The sequence below is a fragment of the Schistocerca piceifrons genome, chromosome 3 (genome assembly GCF_021461385.2).
Source record: "Schistocerca piceifrons isolate TAMUIC-IGC-003096 chromosome 3, iqSchPice1.1, whole genome shotgun sequence".
NCBI classification, from domain to species: domain Eukaryota; kingdom Metazoa; phylum Arthropoda; class Insecta; order Orthoptera; family Acrididae; genus Schistocerca; species Schistocerca piceifrons.
The window spans coordinates 472,055,474-472,077,191 of record NC_060140.1 but is presented as its reverse complement, the minus strand read 5'-3'; the positions used below and the strand labels follow the sequence as shown (position 1 = coordinate 472,077,191).

General features: G+C 45.1%; 1 protein-coding gene and 1 pseudogene across 1 annotated transcript in view; both read left to right on the top strand.

Moving 5' to 3' along the window:
- The window catches only part of LOC124788135 (F-box only protein 32), a 542,142-nt gene that overhangs the window by 216,002 nt on the left and 304,422 nt on the right, over positions 1–21,718 (top strand). The window lies entirely within an intron of this gene.
- On the top strand, positions 3,659–3,776 carry LOC124790334 (annotated as a pseudogene).

Genomic DNA, 21,718 nt, shown 5'->3' with positions numbered 1-21,718 from the left:
TGAAAAAACTCGAGCAAACTGGCGGCCTAACACATACTGGCACTCCGGACGACAGACAGACACTGAATGCCCCACACTGGCCCGGCTGACCAACTGACCAGACTCGCCGAGACTGACAGACTGACTCTAGGCGAGCTCATAGCGCCCCTTAAATGCACGTGAACAGGCAATCTTTCCCCTTTCCCACCAGAGGGAGACATCAAAGCTGCGATTGCCACAGCGGCGCCACCGCCAGAAACGGAGGGCGACTGCTTTACACTACGCGCTGCGGCGCGCTCTTCAAAACTTCAATTTTTTCCACGGCTCATAGAGGTGGACGCGTAGAATGGAAGGAGGAGATGTGTTGAACGCATGGGTGGGTGAAGCCGCGGGGAAAAGGCTAGTGCATACGTATAATGCCATTTCAACTTCAACTCAGTTCCTACAAAAATGTTGGTTGCAACGGCGAACGATTCAGTTGTAGATGCAGGTCTAGTGTGAGGATCGCATCGCCCTTTGCAGCCACGGTTCACGATAATGACTGCCATCACGTCGCGAGGGGGGGGGGGGGGGGGAGTGGAGGGCAGAACGGCGCAAAGGTCAAGTGGCGGCACGTGCACGCAGCAGCCAGTAGCCAGCAGCCAGCAACCCAAATCCCTATACACACCAGGCGCCAGACCGCTCAGACAAGGCCGGCCTCGCGGAAGCGGCCTCCACGGCCGGCGGACAAAGAAACCGCTCTCCTGCCTCTCGATCGGCCTCACGTTTCGGCAGATCGCAGCGGACTGAAGCGACGCAGTCAGTTAGGACTCGCGTTAATACATTATCACGTTTGACCTCTATATAGTAGAACACAAAACGTGGCCGTCGGCCGCCAGCGTTAACGGACGAGGAGGGAGGAGGCGACTTCACGCCCTACCTTCTTCTTCTTCTTCTTCTTCTTGTACTGACACCTGATTTCCTAGATTTGTTCTTCCACGGCAGCAGAATTGAAATATCCTCATAAAGATTGCCGATATTTTCCAGTGTCGCGGGAGTCGTCATCGACCCCGTAACTGATCAGGATTGTTCTCTTCACTTGTGTATATACGGGGTGTTCAAAAAGTCTCTCCGCAGTGCCGTATGATTGTTAGCCGCACGTGCCTTTCTATTGTTCGCCTGCTTATGTTACTTCCCTTCAAGTGGACTCTCCCAACACTCCACTGTTTCGTTTATCTCAGCCAGCATCGGCACGGTAGCTCAGCGTGTTCGGTCAGAGGGTTAGCTGCCCTCTGTAATAAAAAAACTGAGTTAATGGATCAACAACGAACTTAAACGGATGTCTTACGACGTCCGCTCCGAGCAGATGCAACGAACAAAAAAGGCCGGCACAGTAACTCAGCGTGTTCGGTCAGCGGGTTAGATACCCACTGTAATAAAAAAACTGAGTTAATAGACCAATGACGAACTGAAACGGGTGTCTTGCGACGTCCGCCTCGAGCAGATACAACGAACGAAAACGAACAAAATGAGATTCAAAAAAAAAAAAGTGGTCAGCGCGACGGACTGTCAATCCTAAGGACCCGGGTTCGATTCCCGGCGGGGTCAGAGTTTTCTTCGCTCAGGGACTGGGTGTTGTGTTATCCTGATCATCATTATTTCATCCCCATCGACGCGCAAGTCACCGAAGTGGCGTCAAATCAAAAGACTTGCGAACGATCTGCCCGACGGGAGGCCCTAGCCACACGACATCATCATCATCATCATCATCATCATCATCACCATCAGCGTCAGTAGTATCGTTGGTGTGTGTCGTTACGTGTTGACGTGAACGTTAAGTTTAGTTCCTTCGTTTGTTTCGTTTTTGTCACTGTTAAAATGCTAACCATTGAAAAACGTGTCTTTTTAGTCGAACAAGTGTTCAAAGCTGGCGGTAAATACACAGTTTCAGTTCGTCAAACATTTAATTCAGTTTTCCCCGGAGATAACACTCCCACATCGCGATACTGTGCGAGATTTGATTAACAAATTTTGAAGTACGGGTTCAGTGATAGATGCACCGAGAAGTGGTTGTCCTAGCGTTTTGTCTGAGGATAAACTACTCGACATTTCCAATAAAATGTCCATGAGTCCTACCAAGTCAGCAAGAAAACTCGCCCAGGAAATCTATGTTAGTGTCGGAACGGCCCACACAGCTGTAAGTAAAATTAGAACTTTTTCCCATACAAAGCGACATTCGCGGAAGAATTGAAAAATACTGAACATGGCAAGAGACTGCATTATTGTCAATGGTTCAAAAATGTCGTTCAACAAAATGGAAGGGATATTCTTAATGAAACCTTTTCACTGATGGGGCGTGGTTTCATTTACCCGGGTACATGAACTTGCAAAATTCTCATATGTGGAGTACTGCGAATCCATTGTGTATTCATGAGGAACCACTCCATTCTGTGAAAATAGGAGTTCGGATTGCAATTTCTAGACGTCGGATTGTGGGTCCCATATTTTTCAACGAAACAATAAACGCACAACGATACTGCAGTGATATTCTGTACCCATTCACAGAGAACTTGTGTTAAGTGAAAAACTGAACGGTTATTTTCAACAAGATACTGCAACCGCGTATACAGCTCGCGTTTCAATGTCACTGTTTGCTGATGTTTTCGGTGATCGCTTAATTTCACAGGGACTTTTGGCCTCCACTATCGCCTGACCTAACACCAACTGACTTTTTCTTCTGGGGTGAAGCGAAAGCAACTGTCTATAAAAACCGTCCAAAATCCATAGATGAATTGAAAACTGCAATATCCACTTTCACTGCTTCTGTTACAGAAGAAATGTTACAGGTTGTGTTGGGAAATATGATTATACGAATTGAATTGTGTATTCAACAACAGGGGGGACACTTTCAACATCTAATGTGAAAATTTGTAAGTAAAAATGAATATTCAATGAATTAATAACTTGTTTTTCACTGTGTTTCGTTTGGTATATTCATTGCGGCATACGGCACGCGCGGGCAACAATCATACGGCACTGCGGAGAGACTTCTTGAACACCCCGTATTTACCAGAGGAAAAATGCTGCTATCGTAGCACAAAAAATGCGAAAATGTTCCTGATCATTTAAAACACTGAGAAGTGATGTACCAGCTGCTTCATTCTATCTTCCTCAGCACCTTTAAAATTTTCCCAAAACTTTTGGCGTGCGAACATATACCCGCTTTTTTTACCATACAACTCACTTCAAACTCCCACACGCTCTCCTAAGTGTAACTCACTCATACATACTACTCCATCGTTGTAAGTCGCTCACACCCATCCATTCCCAGTTGACCTTCCTCACTCACTCGTTCAGTCCAGCTCATTGTCGTTGTCTCTTTGTGTGTGTCTGTCTGTCTGTCTGTCTCGTTGTCTCCTGTCTTACAGCTATAGTCTCCTTCGTTCTGCCCTGCTACTACAGTCTCCTTTCACTGTCACTGTCTCCCTTTTTCCCTCTCTAACTGCTAATATCTCATCCCTTCCTTCCTACTGCTGCTCTCTCTTCTCACTGTCACTATCTCTGTCTTCCGCATTGATTGTCATTGTCGTATACTCTGTCTCTCTTTATCACTGGCTCTCACCCACTTCTACTTCCTCTTTATTGCCCCCTCCCCAGCACTGTCCGCTTCACTCTTTTCCTAGCACTGTCCTGTCACTGTGCCAACGGCCATGCCGCAGTGATAACACCAGTTCCCGTCAGATCACCGAAGTTGAGCGCTGTCGGGCTGGACTAGCACTTGGATGGATGACCATCCGGTCTGCCGAGCGCTGTGGGCAAGCGGGCTCCACTCAGCCCTTGTGACGCAAACTGAGAAGCTACTTGATTGTTGAGTAGCGGCTCCGTTCTCGGAAATTGACATACGGCCGGGAGAGCGGTGTGCTGACCACATGCCCCTCCATATCCGCATACAGTGACCCCTGTGGGCTGAGGATGACACGGCGGCCTGTCGGTGCCGTTGGGCCTTCATGGCCCGTTCGGGAGGAGTTTTAGTTTTGTCACTATCAACTATAATCGACTGCCATTGTGTTCCCCTCTTTCTCTCACACTGCCATTGTCTCCTTCGTTCTTCCTGTACCACCACCATGTCTACTATCTTCCAGTATTTATTACTTTTACGTCTCTTTGCCTGTGCCTCTGTTTTCTTCTCTCCAAGCACAAAAAAGCGCGAATACATTATGTTCGCAAATCAACATTTCTGGCCCATAATTTTAAAGGTGCTGAGAAAGGTAGAGGGAGGCAGCTGGTACGCACTATTCAGTCAGTCTTTTAAACCGGAGTGCATTCGCCGATAAGAGCATTTTTCCGCTGCAGCAGGACATGTAACTCATACGAGAGAAATGTGTTGATCAGTAAAATTTAGATAGTTTACTTGTGTCAAACTCAAACAATGCAAAACTAATTTTACACCTCAGACCGAAATTTTGCATGTGCTTCAGCACTACAACGTGGCGTTCCCAGATAACAGAGACAATTTAAAGAATATTTCTGCGTCCTATGTCACTTTATAAACCACGTTTAACTTCATACCGGATTTTACGTGCCTGTTTTACTTGTACAAGTAAAGTAACTTTGAACGTGTGTATCTCGGAAACGAATAAAGATATGAAGAAACTTTTCAAGGTTGTTCTAAAACGGGATTTTAAAAATATATCTTAAAAATTACAGCCATTTGCTGTGCATTTCCGTCTTGGAATACTCTGCTGAGCTTTTGTCCGCTGGTGAAGGCGAAAATACAGTAAAAAAAGTGTTTTTGGGGGTTTTCTCAGGAATCGCCCAGGAAGTAAATGGTGCCTCCGTAAGCTCTTTAAGGCGCACCGCAGAGGACATCAAATGCAAAATGAACCAACCGGCTAGTTCTATTTCCCTAAGCAGGAGGAAGCTTGTAATATTCATACTTTGACCCTGTACTGTAGGGCAGTGACACTAACACGATCTTTCTGTTGGGTACACAAACGGTCCCTAGCCCGAGGGCTATCCAGAACACTTGACCATACCTCTGTAGACTCGAGGTACGAGCAGCGAAAAATCCGTTTTTATGCGCGGCGTTTTGAAACATACTAGGCAAGCACGCTGTCACATGCATACCGATAAAAATCATTGGATGTTTGTATGCACATTCCACAACTCCACCTTAACCGTTGGGTCGATTTCAACCAAACTTAATGCGTGTATCACTTGATGTCTGGAAAGGATCACTGTGGGGTAAGGCGTGGTGGTGTGGTTGCAAAGAGGCTGACGTGGAAGCATAACTCAGGAAGGTATGGAGCCATTTAAACAAAATTTTGTATGTACATGATTCTTTATATGTATTATTTGTACAAAAATACCTTGAGGAGGGGGTAATAGTCCTCCACCACCTCTAAAGATGTTAATCGATGTGAGAAGCCGGGCCAGGAAAAAAATACTCGATAACGACTGATACTGGCATCGAATCCATAATATTCTGGGTCTCTAGCCTCGTTCGTGACAGTTACAGTGAAATAAAAACTTTAACGCTGGGGTGGGGTTTGCAAAGAGTGTGACGTATCAGCATTATATGTAATGCCTGAAGCAATTTATGCCAGATTTGACACACATCTCACTTCCTGCCAGGAAAAAGAAAAGTACTGTGGGACAGCCCTAGCACCCCTGCTGCTGAGAGTGGAGGTGAAAATGTGTAACATGCAAAGGTAACTCTGGAACACATGGAGCAATCTCAACTAAATTTGGTGTATATGTGACTTATTATTTGTATAAAAATACTGGGGACTAAGACACCATTAACTCCCCTATTAGTGGGTTTGGAAATAAGACGGGTTGACATCTAAAAATGTTCGAAAGCAGCCTGTTGCTACTTCGGTCCTGTATTTATTTGACCTGCAATACTTAAAAATTATGAAGCGCTGTGTGTGTCTTACGTTGTTCAGTAAGTCAACCAGGTAGCTATAATGAGCACCGCAGCGAGCCAATTTTCTCAGCACATTTCGGCGCCAAATGTCATGCCAAGCGCCTGAATATCACATATATTTAACATCCTCTCTGGAGTCTTGTGAGGAGCAGTCAAATAACAATATATTTCTGCCGCTATGTCTTGCTGGAAAACTGTTTGCGGGCGCCTACGAAAACCCAGGCGTGCACCTCTTCGTGCGAAGCAAATCGGTGGACACGAATACCGTTCTCCAGAGCTCCAAAAGTATGAAAATCGCATGGTGAGAGAGAGGGGTGTACGGAGAATGTATAAAGTTTGCCCACGGAACTTCCACAGCGTAATCCAAACAAACGTGGCACCATGTGGGCCCGCCCATTTGCTTCGAGCCAAGAGGTGCACGCCTGGATACAATCAACGTTTCGTAGGCCGAACACACTTGATATTCTAGTCTCACAGTGGATAAATGTATTAACAGTTATAGCGATTGCTTTTGAAATAACAGTTTACTCACGTTTTTCCACCTGTTACGTTTTTAATTTCGTTTACACACATCAAAAAAAGTTCTCAGAAGTCCTGAAGATAGACGTTGACTGTGTATGTTGTATCACACAGTCCCCTTGACTGTTCAGAGATGTCACTAAACCCGCTCAGAGATGTAAACAACCATGCATGGTTCAAATGGCTCTGAGCGCTATGGGACTCAACTTCTGAGGTCATTAGTCCCCTAGAACTTAGAACTAGTTAAACCTAACTAACCTAAGGACATCACACACACCCATGTCCGAGGCAGGATTCGAACCTGCGACCGTAGCGGTCTTGCGGTTCCAGACTGCAGTGCCTAGAACCGCACGGCCACTACCATGCATGGGCAGCGCCTATTAGACGGAGGGGGCCCGGCAGTCGATCAGTTACAGTCATTCCACCAGGAAGGAGGTGCACGGCTCGTGTTGTCTGTAGTTCAGCCATGCCTAGACGGCCACTACCGCGGTTCGATCGCGTCTGAATTGTTACTTTGTGCCAGGAAGGGCTCTCAACAAGGGAAGTGTCCAGGCGTCTCGGAGCGAAGCAAAGCGATGTTGTTCGGACATGGAGGAGATACAGAGAGACAGGAACTGTCAATGACATGCCTCGCTCAGGCTGCCCAAGGGCTACTACTGCAGTGGATGACCGCTACCTACGGATTATGGCTCGGAGGGATCTACGCCGAATCGCCGTTGAGGAGGGGGCCAATCTGGACTAACAGTGCCTTGATGAACTTGTGGATAGTATGCCACGAAGAATACAGGCATGCATCAGTGCTAGAGGACGTTCTACTGGGTATTAAAGGTACCGGTGTGTACAGCAATCTGGACCACCCCCTCTGTAGGTCTCGCTGTATAGTGGTACAACATGCAATGTGTCGTTTTCATGAGCAGCAAAAAGGGCGGAAATGATGTTTATGTTGATCTCTATTCCAGTTTTCTGTACAGGTTCCGGAACTCTCAGAACCGAGGTGATGCAACTTTTTTTTAATGTGTGTATATACAGTGAGGTGACAAAAGTCATGAGATACCTCATTAACACTGTGTCGAACCTCCATTTGCCCCGGTGTAGCGCAGCAGTTCGACGTGACGTGGACTCCACAAGTCTTTGGAAGTCCCCACGCTGCTTCTATAGCCCTGCATAACCGCGAACAGGTGCAGGATTTTGTACACGAGCTGACCTCTCGATTGTGTCCCATACATGTAAGATGGAATTCATGTTGGACAATCCGGGTGACCAAACTATTCGCTCGAATTGTCCAGAATGTTCTTCAAACCAGTCATAAACAACTGACATGGCATCGTTGTTTGGGAACATGAAGTCCATGAACGGCTGCAGATGGTCTACAAGTAGACGAACATAACCAGAGGACCCAGTCCATTCCATTTAAATACAGCCCACACCATTATGAAGCCACTACCAGCTTGCACAGAGCCTTGTTGACAACTTGGGTCCGTGGCTTCGTGGGATCTGCCCCACACTCGAACCCTAGCCGGTCGTCTGCTCCCATAGCCTATTAACGCCCAATTTCGATGCACTGTTCCAACGGCTACGTTCTTCGTACGTCCCGCATTGATTTCTGCGGTTATTTCACTTAGTGTTGTATGTCTGTTAGCACTGACAATACGCAAACGCCGGTGCTCTCTGTCTTTAAGTGAAGACCATCGACCACTGTGTTGTGCGTGGTAAGAGGTAATGCCCGAAATTCGGTATTCTCGGTCCACTTTTGACACTATGGATCTCCCTAACGATAACCGAAATGGATTGTCCCATGCATCTAATACCAACTACCATTCAGAGTTTGTCAGTTCTCGTCGTGCGGCCATCATCACGTCGGGTACGTTTTCACGTGTATCACGTGACTACAAATGACAGCTCCGCCTGTGCACTACCCTTTTATACCTTATGTTTGCGTTAATACCATGATCTGTATATGTGCATATCGCTATCCTACGAGTTTTGTCACTTTGTTCAAAAAATTGTAACACCTTCTAAACTTTTCACAGTAATTAAGGCCATAGAAACACGGTCTTTCCCGAATGTACGTCTCACCAAGAGCGATTCTGGTAGCTAGAGTCCAAGGTTTTTGCTAAGCATGCCTTTTGCGTTCTTGTGGTGTTATTTCCACAGAAACTTTCATCTCCTAATACATACACTCCTGGAAATTGAAATAAGAACACCGTGAATTCATTGTCCCAGGAAGGGGAAACTTTATTGACACATTCCTGGGGTCAGATACATCACATGATCACACTGACAGAACCACAGGCACATAGACACAGGCAACAGAGCATGCACAATGTCGGCACTAGTACAGTGTATATCCACCTTTCGCAGCAATGCAGGCTGCTATTCTCCCATGGAGACGATCGTAGAGATGCTGGATGTAGTCCTGTGGAACGGCATGCCACGCCATTTCCACCTGGCGCCTCAGTAGGACCAGCGTTCGTGCTGGACGTGCAGACCGCGTGAGACGACGCTTCATCCAGTCCCAAACATGCTCAATGGGGGACACATCCGGAGATCTTGCTGGCCAGGGTAGTTGACTTACACCTTCTAGAGCACGTTGGGTGGCACGGGATACATGCGGACGTGCATTGTCCTGTTGGAACAGCAAGTTCCCTTGCTGGTCTAGGAATGGTAGAACGATGGGTTCGATGACGGTTTGGATGTACCGTGCACTATTCAGTGTCCCCTCGACGATCTCCAGTGGTGTACGGCCAGTGTAGGAGATCGCTCCCCACACCATGATGCCGGGTGTTGGCCCTGTGTGCCTCGGTCGTATGCAGTCCTGATTGTGGCGCTCACCTGCACGGCGCCAAACACGCATACGACCATCATTGGCCCCAAGGCAGAAGCGACTCTCATCACTGAAGACGACACGTCTCCATTCGTCCCTCCATTCACGCCTGTCGCGACACCACTGGAGGCGGGCTGCACGATGTTGAGGCGTGAGCTGAAGACGGCCTAACGGTGTGCGGGACCGTAGCCCAGCTTCATGGAGACGGTAGCGAATGGTCCTCGCCGATACCCCAGGAGCAACAGTGTCCCTAATTTGCTGGGAAGTGGCGGTGCGGTCCCCTACGGCACTGCGTAGGATCCTACGGTCTTGGCGTGCATCCGTGCGTCGCTGCGGTCCGGTCCCAGGTCGACGGGCACGTGCACCTTCCGCCGACCACTGGCGACAACATCGATGTACTGTGGAGACCTCACGCCCCACGTGTTGAGCAATTCGGCGGTACGTCCACCCGGCCTCCCGCATGCCCACTATACGCCCTCGCTCAAAGTCCGTCAACTGCACATACGGTTCACGTCCACGCTGTCGCGGCATGCTACCAGTGTTAAAGACTGCGATGGAGCTCCGTATGCCACGGCAAACTGGCTGACACTGACGGCGGCGGTGCACAAATGCTGCGCAGCTAGCGCCATTCGACGGCCAACACCGCGGTTCCTGGTGTGTCCGCTGTGCCGTGCGTGTGATCATTGCTTGTACAGCCCTCTCGCAGTGTCCGGAGCAAGTATGGTGGGTCTGACACACCGGTGTCAATGTGTTCTTTTTTCCATTTCCAGGAGTGTATTTCTTTGTTTCTAACCGGGAAGTAAAATACCAGTTTTTATAAATTTAGCTTTAAAAATTATTAATGTAACGAAGTATTTTCTTAAAAAATTCTCGTCCCCTATTTCACCCTCTTAGGAGTTGAATTTCCAAAAACTGTGGAAAAATTATTTTTTGTTTCTAACTGGGATGTCAACTGCCAATGTTCTTAGACGCTGCTTTAAAAATACATTATTATTAGGGACTTTAATAATGACTTATCTTTTTTAAAAAAGACTTTCATCCGCCTTTTTACTGAGTTAATGGTTTAATTTCCAAAAATGCTGAAACACGTATTTTTTCCATTTCTGACTGAGGAAACAAATACCAATTTTCGTAGTTCTTGTTCCGAAATTGCCTTATAGTGATATATTTTCAAAAAGCTTTTCATCTCCTATTTCAGACTCTTAGGTGTAAAATATCGAACAATTCCTTCTTAAATGATGCCTACAGTAAAAGATCAACACCCTTCTTACACCCTTCTTAAATTTCAAATACCTATCTGTAACGGTGTGGGTTGGGGGATGATGAGTCAGTGAATCATTCTGGGCGTGTTTTATCCCCTGAGGGGTTAAATTTTCAATATCAGTGGAACTCGTACATTTTTATTTCTAACAGAGAAGTCAAATACCAATTGTCTTAGCTTTAGCTTTCAAAATACATCAGTAGTTCTGTAATAATGATTTATTTACAAGGAAAACTTTCACCCGCCATTTCACTCCCACACTGGTTCAGTTTCCAAAAATGCTTAAACACTTATTTCTTTGTTTCCAATCGAGAAACCAAATACCAATTTTCGTAGGTCTAGCTTCAAAATTGCGTTAATAGCGACATATTTCCAAAAAACCTTTCATCCCCTTATTTGGAAAGGCACGAATGAGTCATTGAGGCGGGACAATATCTTACATTGTGTGTGGGGGGGGGGGGGGGGGGGGGGAGGGGGGGGTAACATGCATGACGTACGTTTGCGAGGGAAGCCGCGGTGAAGAAGCTAGTTTCCAAATAAGAAAAGAAAACAATGAATGATGTACTACACGAAGCTAAGTAGACTGTAGCAATTCCATGATGTTTGGTGAGGTCCCAATATCGTGTCAGACCTCCTATTGCTCAGCGTAGTGCAGAAACGCCATGCATCGTGGACTCAACAAAGTCGTCGAAAGCTCCTGCTGGAATACTAAGCTATGCTGCCTCTACAGCCGTCCACAATTGCGAAAGTGTTTTCGGTGCAGGATTTTGTGCACGAACTGACCTTTCGATTATCCCCTACAAATGTTCGACGGGATTCGCCTCGAGGAATTGTAAAAAATGTTTTTCAAACCAGTCGTGAACAATTGTGGCCCGGTGATATGGCGCATTGTCATCCATTAAAATTCCATTGTCATCCATAAAAATTCCATCATAGTTCGGGAATATAAAGTCCATGAATGGCTGCAAACGGTCTCCAAGTAGCCGAACATAACCATTACCAGTCAATGATCGGTTCAGTAGGACCAGAGGACCCAGTCCATTCCATGTAAACAAAGCCCATTATGGAGCCACCACCAGCTTGCACAGTGCTTTGTTGACAACGGGGGTCCATGGCTTCGTGGGGTCTGGCCCCCCTCGAACTTCACTATCAGCTCTTACCAACTGGGCCGGCCGGGGTGGCCGAGCGGTTCCAGGCGCTACAGTCTGGAACCGCGTGACGGCTACGATCGCAGGTTCGAATCCTGCCTCGGGCATGGATGTGTGTGCTGTCCTTAGGTTAGTTAGGTTTAAGTAGTTCTAAGCTCCAGAGGACTGATGACCTCAGAAGTTAAGTCCCATAGTGCTCAGAGCCATTTGAACAATTTTTACCAACTGACGTCGGGACTCATCTGACCAGGCGACGGTTTTCCAATCGTCTAGCGTCCAACCGCCATGGTCAGAAGCCAGGAGAGGCGCTGCAGGTGATGTGCTGGTAGCAAAGGCACTGGCGTTGGTCGTCCGCTGTCATAGCCATCGGTGCGCTGTCCTAACGGTTATGTCCTTTGTACGTACCACACTGTTTTATGCGGTTATTTCAAGCGGTATTGCTTGTCTGTCAGCACTAACAGCTCTATGCATAGGCTGCTGTACTCAGTCGTTAAGTGAAGGCCATCGTCCACTGCGTTGTCCGTGCTAGGAGATAATACCTGAAATCGGGTATCCACGGCACACTCTTGACATCACGGATCTGGGATTAATGAATTACTTAATGATTTCCAAAATGGAATGTCCCATGTATCTAGTTTCACCTGCCGTTCCGTGTTCAGTCAGTTAATTCCCATCGTGAAGCCATAATCACGTGGAAACCTTTTCAAATGAATCGTCTGAGCACAAATGACAGCTCCACAAATCCACTGCCCTTTTATACCTCGCGTATGCAATACTATCGCTGTTGTGACTGACAGTTCGCAATTTTTCACAAACACAACTTTTATTGATGTAAGTTCACAAGGTTGATGACTGAACATACAAACGAAAGGTAACAATAACGATGCCAGTAAAAGTCTCCTAATTAAGGCAAACAAAAGTTCACTTCTAATTTTCCACAAAGGTTCGTGGTAACACTCTCACACACTAGTAACAATCCAATTTAGAGACGAAGACGTAATCTTCAACGGTCGCAGTAGACGAGGTCGGCATCCGGCGCGAACTGAACTTCGGGGCTGGTTCTAGCCCCTACATAGCTGTCTTTAGCCAATCAGGTTTTGGCGTAATGATACTTCCTGCAGGCCGTGGTTCGAGCCCCCCCCCCCCCCCTTTGCAGGAAGTAGTGCTCGGAATGTCTGTTTCCATTAACTTGTATGTAAATAACCGGTGTTTACCAATGCGCTTTTGGTACGCCTTGGGCATAGACAACCTCGTCCTCTGTGGTGTAATATGGGTTGCCGGCCCTCAGGGGCTACCTTGGCTCCGGTATAACAACCACCATCTTCTATATGTGCGTATCGCTATGCCAAAGCTTTTGTCATTTCAGTGTATATGAATGAAATAACATTGGGATTAGGTTACAACCCCGTCTTATTCGCTACTGCTTCCCTATCATGACACTGAACTCCAATAACTGCAGTTCGGTTTCTGCACAAGCTGTAAATAAACTTTCGCTCCCTGTATCTTATCCCTGCTACCTTCAACATTTCAAAGAGTGTATCCTAGTTAGCCAGGTGACTGCGATCGAAATAAATAATGTGCTTTTGGAAAATAAAGGGCTTCTTTATTCCAAACACGGGTTCTTATTCAGCCGGTCATATTGGAGACCTGTTGTAACAGCTGGACCAGCATCCAGTCGCTGTGGTGGCGCGTGGAGACGGGCGGCAAGCCTCTATCTTGTTAATGAGAGTTCATCCCTCTTCCGATTTCCGATGAAGGCTTAGCAATGTCGGCTGCTGCTTCGCTCGTTCGATTTGCGTGGTTACGTCCTGTGTGGCGTCGATCTGAAACGCACTGGTCAGCTAGCGCGGACGGCGCGCCGGCGACAGCGGAAGCGCCGTCACCGTGTGGGGCGGAGCAGAGTGTGTGAAGGCTAACGGTGCCTGCCGAGTATGAGTCAGCTGGCACACTTGGCGCGCCCCCTCCGCCCACGCGCAGTGACACTGACCGACTGTTGTGCAGTCTGCTCGTGTTGTGGGTGCCCACCTGCCCGCCACACCTCTGCCAGCCGCTCCGTGCTTCCGGCACTCGAGGCAAAATCCGGAATCTTCTAGTCTTCTGACTGATTGCGGCAAAGTTTTCCATGTCCGACGCAAAACGTACCGATGTGATCGTCCACCTCCGGCAAAACTCCTAAAGCTGCACCACTCCCCGCCACCCCTTGCACTGCCATCCCCACCTCCTCCCTCCACCTCCCAACCCCGTAGATGTCTCTGCAACTTTTTCTACGCCGATTTAGCAAATTTCATAATTTTATGAGTAGGTACAATAAAAAAAATGGCCATGGGCGAGTAGGTCTCGCGCAAAAAATGGTTCAAATGGCTCTGAGCATTATGGGACTTAACTTATGAGGTTATCAGTCCCCTAGAACTTAGAACTACTTAACCTAACCAACCTAAGGACATCACACACATCCATGCCCGAGGCAGGATTCGAACCTGCAACCGTAGCGGTCGCGCGGTTCCAGACTGTAGCGCCTATAACCGCTCGGCCACCCCGGCCGGCGGTCTCACGCACTAGGGTTCCGTGCAAACTAGATTATGTATATATGTATAGTTCATCCGCACTGGGAATCGAAAGTCTGTTTTTGATACAGATACTAGCAGTGCCAATGTATCGGTCCCGGAAGTTCCAAGACCATATGAAAATCTCTACAGTAGCTCCTTAGATTAGGCCGGACATACAAAAAGAAGCGAGCATGGCACTTCACTTTATATATGTAGATATAGAAGATTTAATAAAATACTTATTTACTGAAACATGACTACAATTTATATTTTGTGTCCGCATGCAGTAATGCTCGTCTATTATGCTTTTGACGGACGATGAATGCTATGTATTTTGTAATGGAAAACATATTTTTTGCGTGATACAATTACAATTTATCAGTTCTCAGACTTTTTTTCACTTTACTTGTACTGTTAAACCTTGCTTCTTGCCAAATTTCATGACTCTCGTTCAACTGGAAGTACAATGTAGGTTTTGCTGAGTGAGTTTTCGAGTATCAAAATATGTGACAAATTGGCGGAATGTTTTGATTGAATTGACTTAGAAGCGTAAATTTTTTACACTGCTAAGGGACCATAGACCTTAATATGTAACATAAATCTGAACTTGATACGTATCGCCGTTAATGAGAAAACAGGGTTCTTAAGTCAGACAGACAGACAGACAGACCGGTAGACGGACGGACAATAAAGCGACTTTATAACTATACAGTTTTTATAGACTGAAGCACGGAACCCTAAGGAAGCACAGAGAAACAGACTTTCCAGGGAGATTTCGTACAAGACGTACATCGATTAAATGTGTTCATCACAGTGACTAACAAAGAAACGTAAGACATGCTTTAGCATGTTTCATTCGCACTAGAGTAACGACAAAATGCCCAATACATAAGTAAGGGCTACTTCCAGTGGTCTTACCCTACCAGATGCTTGAACGATGCAGCTGATGACACGTGGCAGACCATACATTTGTTTCCACGGGAGTTCAACTTAGATGAACAGAGTGTATTTCTCTGTAGGAGGCGTCCCCAATTTTTTCCTCTGACGAAGCGCTTTGAGTATCCTGGTACTTTGATGGAACGCCTTGTTTATGTTGAAGGTTAATAAGTTTTTTTAATCTGAAAAACTTGTTTTATTCAATGGTTGCTTGTATTTTAAATCATTAGTAATCATGCAGATAATATAATAAAATTAATTAGCATCGTCAAAATATCGCGAAAAAATCCATGTTATTAACGTTATTCGCAGACCGCTTAATCACTTTCGGCATAACACCAAGTTCCACGGAACACAACTTGGGAAACCGTGTTTAGGCAAAGGACTGACATCTCCCGTAATTTTATTAACCATTCGCAGAATGCTTATTCTGAAGTTCTATTTTATTTATGCAGTAGACTGTCCCAACTGACTGAACGAAGCAGCGCAGTGGTTAGCACACTGGATGCCCATTCGGGAATACAATAATTCAAATCCCCGCCTGGCCATCCAGATTTTGGTTTTCTGTGATTTCCGTAAATCGCTTACTGCAAATTCCGGGATGGTTTCTTTGAAAAGGACACGGCCCATTTCCTTCCCCATCCTTTCGTGATATGAGCTTGTACTCGGTCAGTAATGATAGCGCTGTCGACGGGACGTTAAGCTCTGTTCAGCTGAAATTTCAGAACTGTGAAGTACTGGCTGGAGGGACAAGTAATATTTTATCATTTCCACGTTTTGTACTTGCTTCCTCCACTGTCGCCGCTCACTTCGGTCTTCTCTCGGCAGAAACCAGCAAAAGTCGGAAACCTTCGGTCAAATAGCATATTTGCTCCAGCATCCGCTCACCGACCTTAGATCGTAAAATACCCTGGCGAGGTAGCAGCAAGAGCTCCGTTATTGGAAACGCTCGAGCTGAAGGGTCACTTTAAAGCCCAAGCGACACAAGCCGCTGTTTAGGGCGCCATAGGTACCGTAAATAAGATTTATATACAGGACGCATGACTACGACAATCAGAGCGACCGCTTGGTGCGCCTCCAAGAAATAACACGTGCTTTTACAGTCGCGGTCCAAGAGGTATACTTCGTTTTCGAAGCTTCCGTGACATCGCGTGATATGCCACACGCGGCCACGACTGGTATCCTCGCGTTCATGACGCGCGAGATAATGAACTCCCAAGACAAGAAAAAATAAGAATTATCTGAATGCGTCGGGAATCGGTGATGCACGTTTGCAGACAAACAAATGATTACAATTTCAGAAAAAATTGGATGCTTTGTTTAACAGAAGAGCTTCATAGATTGATAAAGCCAGCAACGCTTTGACCAACCTGTGGCTCTTACACAAGCAGTTATTCGGCTTGCATTGATTGATAGATCTGCTGGATATCCTCCTGAAGTACATCATGCCAGATTCTCTCCAATTGGCGCGTTAGATCGTCAAAATCCCGAGCTGGTTGGAGGGTCCTCCCCATTACGATACAAAAGTTCTCATTTGGAAAGAGATCCGTGCAAGGTAGGGTTTGGCAAGCACGAAGACAAGCGATATGAACTCTCGCCGTGTGCGGGCTAGCGTTGTTTTGTTGAAATGTAAGCCCGCGATGCTTTGCTATGAAGGGCAACAAAACGAATCGTAGAATACCATCGACGTACCGCTGTGCTGTAAGGGTGCCGTGGATGAAAACTAAAGTGGCCCTGCTATGAAAAGAAATGGCATCCTAGACTATCACTCCTATTATGAATGAAATGATAACTAATCAGCACCCTATATAATATATCACTCCAAGTTGTCGGGACGTATGGCAGGCGACAGTGAAGTTGGTATCCCACAGCTGTACGGGGTGTCTCCGGACAAGTCTTCGGCCTGGAATCTCATTGATTGGAATAGAATTGTCTTCAGTGATGAGTCCTGCTTCTAAATGAGCCCCGATGACCAGAAGACGTGTCTGGAGACGCCACGGACAATCTGACTGCCGCTCGCCGTAAGACCCGACAACCAGAATGTGCCATTTCTTTTCTTCTCTTTGGTTGTCATCCACGGCACCCTTATATATTCTACGCCCCGTTTAGTTGTCCTTCATGGCAAACCATCATGGGCTTAAATTTCAGCAAGATAATGTCAGCCGGCACACGGCGAGAGTTTCTAGTGTTTGTGTTCGGGCTTGCCAAATCCTACCTTGTCCAGCAAGGTCGTTGGAGATCGTCCCACTTGCGAACGTTTGGAGCATTATGGGCAGGGCCTTCCAACCATCTCAGAATTTTTACGTTCTAACGCGCCAATTGGACAGGCTTCGGCGTGATATCCCTGAGGAGGACATCAAACAACTGTATCAATCAGTAACAAGGCGAATAATTCTGGCACAAAGGACAAGAGATGGACCAACACGTTACTGACTTGCTCAATTTGTGAAGCTCTTCCTCTTTAATAAATCATCTATTTTTTCTGAAATTGTAACCATTTGTTCGTCTGTACAAATAAATCACATTTACCAATGTTCGTCCCAATCGAATAATTTCTTCGTGAAGCGCCTTTTTGTAGATTCATCACATGACGTACGTCTCCGGAGGTTGAGAAGGGAATGCTTATTGGCGGCCGGAATCAAGTCTCTGGAGTGCTTCATATACAAAATAGTCTTACAAGGGACCTTAAGGATTCGACCTCTTCGATTTTCCTCTCATCTATAAGATTTGAAGTTTAGTGCACGGACATTAATTTTCTAAAGCAGTATGACGCAGTTCTCCTAATAATCATCTTTGTATATCAGAAGATTTCCGAGCATATAAAGATGCAAGTGGATCTGTGCAACTTGAAAATATATTCTGTGTCAGTGAAGTGAAGTGCAGTTTCCTAAAATCGAACGTCTGTTTCTAGAAGAACTATGGGAATGAAGAACTCAACAAAAAAATATTTAGTAGTAGTAGTAGTAGTAGTAATAGTAATAGTAGTAGTAGTAGTAGTAATTTAATACTATTTAATAGTAGTAATTTGAAACACGAGAATTGTTTACTATATTGGGAACAGATTCGTAAGAAAAACCACGCTGTTGCAGTGACTACCGGAGATCCTTTAAAATAAAGCGAAACGCGTGTGGTCTAACTAATACTTTTCATACAGTTGTAAGTATGGTGTATAACGTATATTACTTGTTTATCTGCAGGAAAGTGCCCTAAAACGATGAAAACAATGCCTTTTTATTTTTAACTAATGGTTGTATGGAAAAAACTGATATAAAATGCGAAGTGGCTTTTTGTCGAAGGAAAAGATTATGTACATCAATAATACTGTCCAGTCTGCAGAAATTAAATGATTATTTTATTTTCTGTTTGATGTTCCTTATTTTTTACGAGACATTTTTTATAGTTGTGAATACTCGCATTTCCATGGGAACAGTCATTAAAAATAAATAGTTATTTTTAATAAAAAATTATGATTCATATTTGATAAGTAACAGTGCCATTTTTTAATGAATAAGGAATTGAAATAAAAGTCAAAAAAGTGTCTTACTAGTGATTTCGAACATCATGACTTACTGGGAAATGCCTTGTGGCTAGGGCCTCCCGTCGGGTAGACCGTTCGCCTGGTGCAAGTCTTTCTAGTTGACGCCACTTCGGCAACTTGCGTGTCGATGGGGATGAAATGATGATGATAAGGACAACACAACACCCAGTCCCTGAGAGGAGAAAAACTTGATAATTACAACACTATTACGCTACGCATGCACCTAATGACGAATATGTTAATTAACCAAAAATGTTGTGTACTTAAAAGCGCTCGGAAAGCTCCTAAACTTCAAAGGCTATTTTCCGGTTTTTTGGAGAAATGCTTCGTAGTGCGTTAGGAAACAGACGACAGGGCCCTGTCCTTCAGACCTCCTAAGTATGAGGTATATTGAGGAGGGCCAGTCCGGTTATTAACGATCGCCAACCTTGTTTTTAGCTACGGGACGTAATGTGTGATTTGGTCAAATATTTGAGCCGACCGAAAATAAGGCTTCCTACAAATTACGCAATGATTTTTTTCCGAATTTTCATTGCCAAATGAAGAGTGGGAAACGGACAAATGGTGTATCGAATTAACCAACGTGAGGTCTACTTTTTCACAAAAACTTCAAAATAGTAAAAATTATATACAAAACTTGAAATGATTTCTTCAAAGCTAATTAATCAGACAGATAAGAGAAGTACACCTTTGAATGATGATCGAAATCATGCACAGCAAATGAGGTGCCAGTTGAGAATTTAAAGGACCAACAGACTAATATCCTCTAGTACGCTTTAAAATTCTAAGTTTAATGTTTAAATACTAAATCGGCATTTCATTTCGTGTACGTGATTTCGAGTAGCATTCAAAGGAGTGTCAAATATATCTCTATTCTATTCTATTTTATTGTTGAATATGTGCGTGCTTCTTACTTTAGATCACCTTATGTTTCCTCGCAGAAATGCGTAAGGACAAAAGAAGAAAGGCAAAAGTTCGTTCACTAATACAAGTTACTGGGAGACTGTTGCTGACGAATCTGATACTGTTCTAAAACAAGTGTAGCCATCTGAGGATGGATGTAATTTCCCGGAAATGGTCCCTGCAATAATATACAGCTTCTCAAATGTCGCTGATTCTGACTACGGCCTCCCTCAATAGTACCTAATCAATAATACCTATGGAATTCTACAAGATCCAGTGCGAATGAAGTAGCACTTAAGTATTAATTTCGGATAGATGACATCGTTAGACTTCCAGTTTCACACAGTTCCCTGCCATGTTTGAGAAGTTACCGCGCTCGTTTATTGTTTCTAGACACTTATTTCTGTTGTTTCTTTCATAGCTGGCAGCAACTACTATCAACAACGACTGAAGTCTTCGTTAAGAAAGTTCTTTTGTGTCCCCGTGAGTAGTACAAACAAAAGAAAGTTCCACTCAAAAGTGAGTCTCTTGTCACATTGCGATGTTCGTCGCTTTTGTATCTCATTCCCTTTATTTCTCTCTTTTTATTTTTAAACGCCTAAGAGGAGATGTAATTCTGCTGATCGGGCCACTCAGAACATCTCGCGTGTTCGGGACGTGGCAAACAGCTGCAATCGCACGGTGCTCGCGTGCGCAACGCTTTGCGGATGATTCGCCAGTGGCTAGAAAGTCGGAGGTAAACAGCAAGTCTCTCGTAGAAAGTGGGGCGACTGAGATTTTATAAGGGCTGTAAAGCCCCGTAGGCATGGATGACGTTACCACTTAGCTGGTGGGCTTCCCTGACTGGTCGGTCTGACCGTGTTCTCCCGTTAGACACTGCGTCATACCAGCTGCATCTCACCAAGTGCAGCCTCGTTACTGTACGAAGGTTACTCCCGTGTGACGTTGGTCAGGAACTACTAACTAGGAGGATATGGGGCTTGATAATTTATTGGCTGCTACCTTAACTCAAGTGGTCCAAGTGTTAACGTACATTGTTAGGAAGCGATAGATGCAGCCAGACGTGTGTTAACTGAACTTGATTGGGTAACCTACAGAAGGACTAAAAGATAATCCTTAGCTGATAGCAGTCTTAGGACCACGATAAGCTTACAGCCAGTTGCTCTCAGTTTTTCGTTAAGCCAGATTTTTTCATCAGTGGACTGTGTCTAGCACGGCGTTCCTCTGAACGTTTGGTGCCAGCAGTTCATTTCGCATTTCAAAAACTCCCAAACGTCGTTACAGCTGTACTGAAGCTGTCTCGGATTTTCACACTTTCCAGCTGTACACCGATTTCTTCTAGATTTTTGTTGTGGTTGTCGAGTCATATACGTTGAAGATGTATTTTCCTCAAAATTATTCATTCCTATGTGACAATAAAACTGGGCTCTGTCTTTGCTCATTGTAATTTTTTCTATTTTCGAATATATTGCCGGTTTCGATCTTTTCGTGTAGATCCCATTTTTATTGTGTAGTTTTTGTGAAAATAAAAACTACAGCGGTGGGTAAAATAGAGTGATCAGATGTTTACATAAATTGTTTTGTTTATAGCTTAAAAGAAAATGGTACAATCCGACATGTCGAAAGCTACCCTGAAATTTTTCACACAGGAAGAACACAGCGAAAGAAATGCACTGTCAGAATTTTAGCTGCTAAGGCGCACTGCAAGTATTTTAAGAAAGTGTTACTATTACTCATTTTTGTCGCACGAAGAATGGCTTACAATAGCGGTTTCTATAGCCTAGCGCACGATGGGCGAATAAGCACAGGCGTCCGTGACGTGAGAACGTAGCGCCGCGTAGCACGAAGTCCAAAGTGCATACACGCGAATTTTAGACACTTAAACCGTACTAAAAATGTCTCAAATTATAATTTTTTTTAATAACTTGCAGTTCATGTCGAAAGCTAAGCTGTCGCAGATGTATTTGCCACACAACTGACTAGCAGAAGAAAGAAAATCGGGGCAGTGTATGGCATTAGATTATGGATGACTTCCACCAATTGGGACTTGAATTTTTTGCCATTAAGTATTCTATAACAATTCCTGTAGCACAGTTCGTATAACAGTTTTTGAGATATGCATATTTTACCAATAATCGAGCAGTTCTTTTCCCTGT